Source organism: Boleophthalmus pectinirostris, unplaced genomic scaffold, assembly GCF_026225935.1.
Source record: "Boleophthalmus pectinirostris isolate CB_2022bp ecotype Guang Dong unplaced genomic scaffold, ASM2622593v1 HiC_scaffold_2, whole genome shotgun sequence".
In the NCBI taxonomy this organism is placed as follows: domain Eukaryota; kingdom Metazoa; phylum Chordata; class Actinopteri; order Gobiiformes; family Gobiidae; genus Boleophthalmus; species Boleophthalmus pectinirostris.
This window is the reverse complement of record NW_026571152.1, coordinates 9,536,269-9,542,354: the sequence shown is the minus strand read 5'-3', so window position 1 is coordinate 9,542,354 and position 6,086 is coordinate 9,536,269.

Sequence of the window (6,086 nt, the reverse complement as noted above, 5' to 3'; positions counted from 1 at the left end):
TTCGTTACAAATAAAAAATATTAAAAGTATTAGTAATAAAGTATTAAAAGTAGTAGACTATATTATGATTAAACTTAGGTAAATATGACTTTAAGCTCTTTTTTGTTTGTTGTATAGACAACTTCTAAGACCCCAACTGATTGGAGATCACTTAAACCAATCTATGAACATACCCATTCATTTGGGGACTATATATTAAGAAATGGTGCATCTTTAATTTAGCTCAACATATGCTTTCATTTGACATGTGAAACTTGTCATGTAAGTTATACCATTTATACTGTCAGCCTGTGAAGGAAATTCTATTGAAAATTCAAGACTTGTCAGTATACTTAGTAGAATTTGGGATCTAAATTCTGGGTATGGGCAGATTTTAATTGAACAATACAGTGGACTGTAGGGATTGCGAGGTGATCTTTAAAAAAGAATTTTAGCCTGAACCATTGGGAAAAGGCCTGCATGCTTAACTACAATGTTCCAATAAAAGCAGCAGGAGTCTTCCTCTAGTACCTCAATACATGTTTCATTTGCTAAGGTTGCTTTTCTACATGTATCGTCTCACTATAGTCACCCTATTATTAGACTCTAGTTGGAGTCAATGGTCAGTTAAGTGACCGCTGGAACCTAACTCATTCTAGGTGGAATCAGTGGAAAAACCATGACACTACAGCAGATATTTAGGAGATTAGAAGCACAAGAGCTCACATTTCTTGGAATAAACATACCATAAACATGACTTAGACATTGATAAAGGGGCATCTGCTGAGCTAATGATTGCTTTTTCAGTAACACGATGAAAACCCGTAAGAACTATGAACTAGGAAATTGACAAACCTCACGTGTTCCTCAGAAACGTCTCGTAATCCGATGCAGAAGGTTGTCAGCCAAAGTCTGGGTGAAATTCTGTCGGACTTGTGCCTCTTCTTTTCAGAAATCCTCGATTTAAGTTGTCAGATACAAGTTTTCGATCACAGCCAAGGTTTGCAAAGTTTGCAAGAGAGCGCGTATCACTCAAAAGATGCACTTAGCAACAGCAGCGTGTATCCATCACTCAAAAGATGCACTTAGCAACAGCAGCGCCATGCGTGCGTGCTGACGGCACAACCCTTACGTACAACGCTTACGTACATCTGTGCAGTGCGTGCGTCTTCTTCTACTCAATTACAAACTCCAAAGGTCCACTTAGCACAAGGCACGGAGTATGTCCAAACTTAAAACTTCTAACAAAAAATGTAGTGAATCCACACGGAACAATTGAACTATGCGCAAAGTACTAAATACACTACTAGATAGATAAATACACTAGCTAGATGGCTACTTTAGCAAAGCTAAGCTAAGGGCGCTCTGCTCCCGTTCCTCCTGTACCACTGCCACTGCGCTGGTCTCTCTGCAGAGCCGCTCTTCTGTCTGGATCATGTCAATCGATCGCACCAATACTTCTGCCCCACTGAACATTTAAAACAGTAATCGCACATCAGAAATAAAGTTTGGAGTGAGCGAGACACCTGTGAGGGACTGGCTAAAGACAGCTTCACAGTAACCGGGAGGATGCGCCATGCAATTTTCCTGGAAGTCATTGGATGGATCGATAAAGCCTGGACTTCACTGACAGCCGAAACCATCCTGTCGGGATTCAGAAAGGCTGGAATAATTCTAACTGGAACTGATGCTGAGTCTGACGTAGAGATGCGCGGATTGCGGTTACAACCGCGGTATCCGCGGTTAATCCGCTGGTCGGGCGGATGACGTGACGAAAAATTATATTTTAATTAAATTCGGGCGGGTGGCGGATTCACTACTCAAATAAAAACACTTTGAACTCGGAGCAAATGGGAGGAGACCGAGCGGATGGCGGGCGGGTGCTGTTTTGAAAAACTGTGGTTGCAAATGGATAGCGGGCGGATGATGAGTTTTCCGATGCGGTTGCGGATGAAAAAGTAGCCCATCCGCGCATCTCTAGTCTGACGACAGCTACACAGAAGAGGAAGCGGCCCCCGTTTACCCATTGATCTATTAAAATAATTTACCTCTGGATGTTGCAGAGTTGCTCAGAAGAACAGGAAGGGTGAAGAATTCAGTGGATTTAGATAAACTTGTTATGTTATGTTGTTTATGCTATAGCTATCTGAATAACTTAATATCTTATGTTAATGGCCTGTTTATTCTCTATTCTATTGTTATTACTATAACTTGCCTTTCAAGATAAAATGTGTGTTCTTGCGCTCTGATTTTATAAAATACATTTCTCCAAAAAAGTGTGACTTATAGTCTGGTGCGACTTATATGTTTTTTCTTCTTCATTTAGCATTTTTTTTGGATACAGAAACATCCAAAAAGCACAGCAAAAAACAAACAAACATGTAATCTACATCTCCATCTCCAATGTAGTGATTTGATACTGATTTGTGCTGACTTGTTCAATAAAAACAGTTGCATTTGCATTTGCAGTTTTTTCTGTATATTTGTATTTGTGTTGTAAATGTGTTAAAAAAATAACCCCTCAGGCCTTTCAGCAGGTTTCAAAGAATAAAACAACAACTTTTCAGTCAGTTCAAAAGTGTAGTGGCGTAGAAAGCATAAATACATACCCTCAAATGTAGTACAGTAAAAGTAAAAAGTATCTCTTTAAAATGTTCTTAAATGCGTGAGTGTGAATGAAACAAAACAACTCCAGGTATGTTTGTGATGATGAAACAACATCATAACATAGATCATTATAACTTATTAAAATAAATATATGAATCTTTTTTTTTTTTTTTTAGAATTTCAACTCATGTTATTTTTTTTACAGTGCAGAGTGCATTTGGACTTTGTTTAAATCTCGTGAACTTTTCTTGTTCTTCTATTTGAATTACAAATGATCTACAAACATGACTTTTATAGATTTTGTAATTTTTCTTAAGCTGATATATATGTGCGTGTGTGTGTGTGTGTGTGTTTGTATATATACATATAGTAACACATCCAAAAAGCACATGCCAATGAAATTTCACTGGAGTCTGCCAATTGAGTACCTTTGTTTTAGCCCATTTTCAGCCAAATAGGAGGTGGACACTAGAGCTTCCATTATCCCAACAAAGTAATCATTTAAAGAAGAAAATATAATCAAATCTGCAGTATAGAATATGTTAATCTGAGGTCAAGAGCGCTGCAATCTCCAATGTCGCCACCAGATAGAGCCAAACTAAAACCATCCAGAAATGCGTTGTAAGTAGTTAGTTTAAAAAAGTAAAATGTAGGTCACAGTTTATTGCGTTATTTTAGCATGTCATTTGCCCTCTGCATTTGACCCATCCTTCAGTGTCTCTGGGTTAGACCTGCTTTGACTACCACTGGACCAGTGCTGAGCTAAGATCTTGTACCTATAGCTGGAGAATTTGATGCACAAGTTATGGGTTGATGGTGGAAGAACATGCAAACTCAACAGAAAAACACAGGAATTAAACCATGTTAACCACTCTGCCATTCAATCTCACAATTCAATTTTCTATGCCACTGTTAACTACAATAAAAGTAGTGATAGGGTTTTGGAAAATGTTTTGAATTTCAGATAAATGTAAAATACATCGACCGCTTTTATGCATTCTATCGTCAGATTATCGTTATATTGTGAAGGTGGGGCCAGCTTTGTTTCCGTGTCAAAAGGAAGTTACTAAAATAGTGATTTCCTGTCAGATCTTTAAAAATTTCACCAATAAGCCTCACCACATGCAGTGTGTCTCCAGCGATTAGAATGTAAGGAGGAAGTTCCTTATTTTTTGTCTCTCATTTCAGAAAGTCAAACCCATATATTACACACTGCTTGCCCTTGGAGATAGATGGAGATAGACTCTACTGCAATAATATTATGAGGACAAGGTGGTTTACCCTCCATAAGAAAAGCTACATGTTGTGCACCTATTATAATCTTAATAGTTCCATTTGTATTAAAGAAGACCTATTGTGTTTGTCTCTGTAATCTGTATATCCATATTTGGACTCTAAATACCTATATTCATCTAAACTTAATAATAAAAATAATTAAAAAAAAGTCTGCTAACTTTTGCCTTGGAAAACTGCACTGGGAATATACCTGTGGAGGTGAAAATAAGAATATGGTGTCTTGAAAATTTGTGATTAAAGATTCCTCAAACATGCTCGAATCACTCCAAATACAACTCTGGGTGAGTAAAAGGTCTGCTCTAAGATAGTTTGTGGTTTTCACCTGTCAAGACTTATATTTTGTAGACACTACAGGGATCCCCTCTGTATTTAACCCATGCTGTGCACCCAGGCATCTATCTCTAGCTCCATGGTTTATGATTCATGGTCAGGAGTGACTACCTAAATGTCCCTTTAAGTCTTTGAAGGCTTCTGTATGCGACGGGCAGCGGCTAAATTGTCAACGCCATAAAACCCTTTGTTACGGTAAAACCCGCCCCCTCTCTGTGCTGATTGACTGCTTTGCCTTTGCTCCGAGACCTGATTGGCTGAGAGGAACATTCTTCTAAGCCGGGGCGTGTCTATGTTCAAAGACAAGTGCAGAGACGCACGTGAAAACGTGGAGCTGGAGGAGGGACACACAGAGGACAGGAAGAGGCGTCAAAGTAAAATATAGTATATTGATTTTGTAGGCACTCATTTAGAGACTTAATACTTTTTGTTTTTACCCTCTACAGCTATTCTTGTTGCTCTTATTTTTATTTTTATTAGACCTATACATTGTTTCGTTGTTTTTGTAACTACCTTTTCTTAGAAATGATTTTATTTCAATTTTATTACTTTCTGCAATAACAATTGAATTACTCCAAGTTTTGTTCACAAAGAAAATGTTGTAATATCTCAGTAGTCAACCCAGTAAACTTTTTTAAGGTAAAAAAAAATCTTCCTGTTGAGAAAATTGAACTCTTTTAATGTGATCAAAACTATTCTTAACAGCTTGTATTGTTCTTGTATCGAAAGTCTGCTTACTTTTTCTTTCTTCTGCTGGCCTCAAAAACAAACTGCAGAACACTGTTAAAACCTGCTCAAAAGTCACAGGTGTCAAACTGAGAGAGGTGCATTCTCTGTGGGAGGAGCTGGTTCAGGACATAGACTGTATAGATAAATGGACACAACTAATGCTGTAGCTGCCGCCTTCCAAACAGGAAGTTCACATGCAGACTTTTCTGGATCCTACTGACCCTGACCTGCTGACTTACATTAGAATACTGTGCCCCCTCTCTCTGTAAATGCTGCTGTGAGCCTCATCATTTTGGTTTTAAAATATTCACATTAACCCGCTCTACATCTTGGTGTTTTTATCCCCGCTGTTTTGTCTGTTAAAAAAATCCTATTCATAATATAAAGCCTGGATCCAAATTAGCCCTTGTATCCATTAGGATTGAGAGCTTCATTTGAGTGAGGTTAAACGCTATGGATGATGTTACACTCGCTTAGTCCACTTTTTTCTACAGTCTATGGTGCTGACCAAAGCAAAGGGTCTCCTGGCTCCATCCTCTGGCCCCTGACCTTGTCCTGCTACCGTCTGTTATTAAATTGCTCAACTCTTGTGCTATATATATATATATGTATATATATATATATATATATATATATATATATATATATATATATATATATATATATATATATATATATATATATATATATATATATATATATTATATATTATATATTAATTTTTTGTGTATTGAGTTCCACTTGTAGACCGTAACAGACCGACACACTGTGTTTATGTGTGAACTGCTCTGAGAATGTTACAAATGAATGGTCTTCAGGGATCAATAATTTTTTCTGAATATGAATCAGATTTTTCTCACTCTCCCAGTATTTCCAAACTCTGGAGCAAATACATCTGTTGCCAGTTATGACCTTCTTGTTTCAATTAACCTATGTTAATGTCTATCCTCCACAACATTGCACATTAAGAATGCAAAAAGTACTATTTTAATCATACTATTTTATATTCAGCAATGACCAAATGAACTTTTCTTATTAAAAGTCCCACAAAGGTGTATTTTTTACAGGATTTTAAATTTAAACCTGGACAGTTCTATTCTGAGCTGATACAGGGGGTACACAGGAGAAAGGGAGCCTAGATGTTT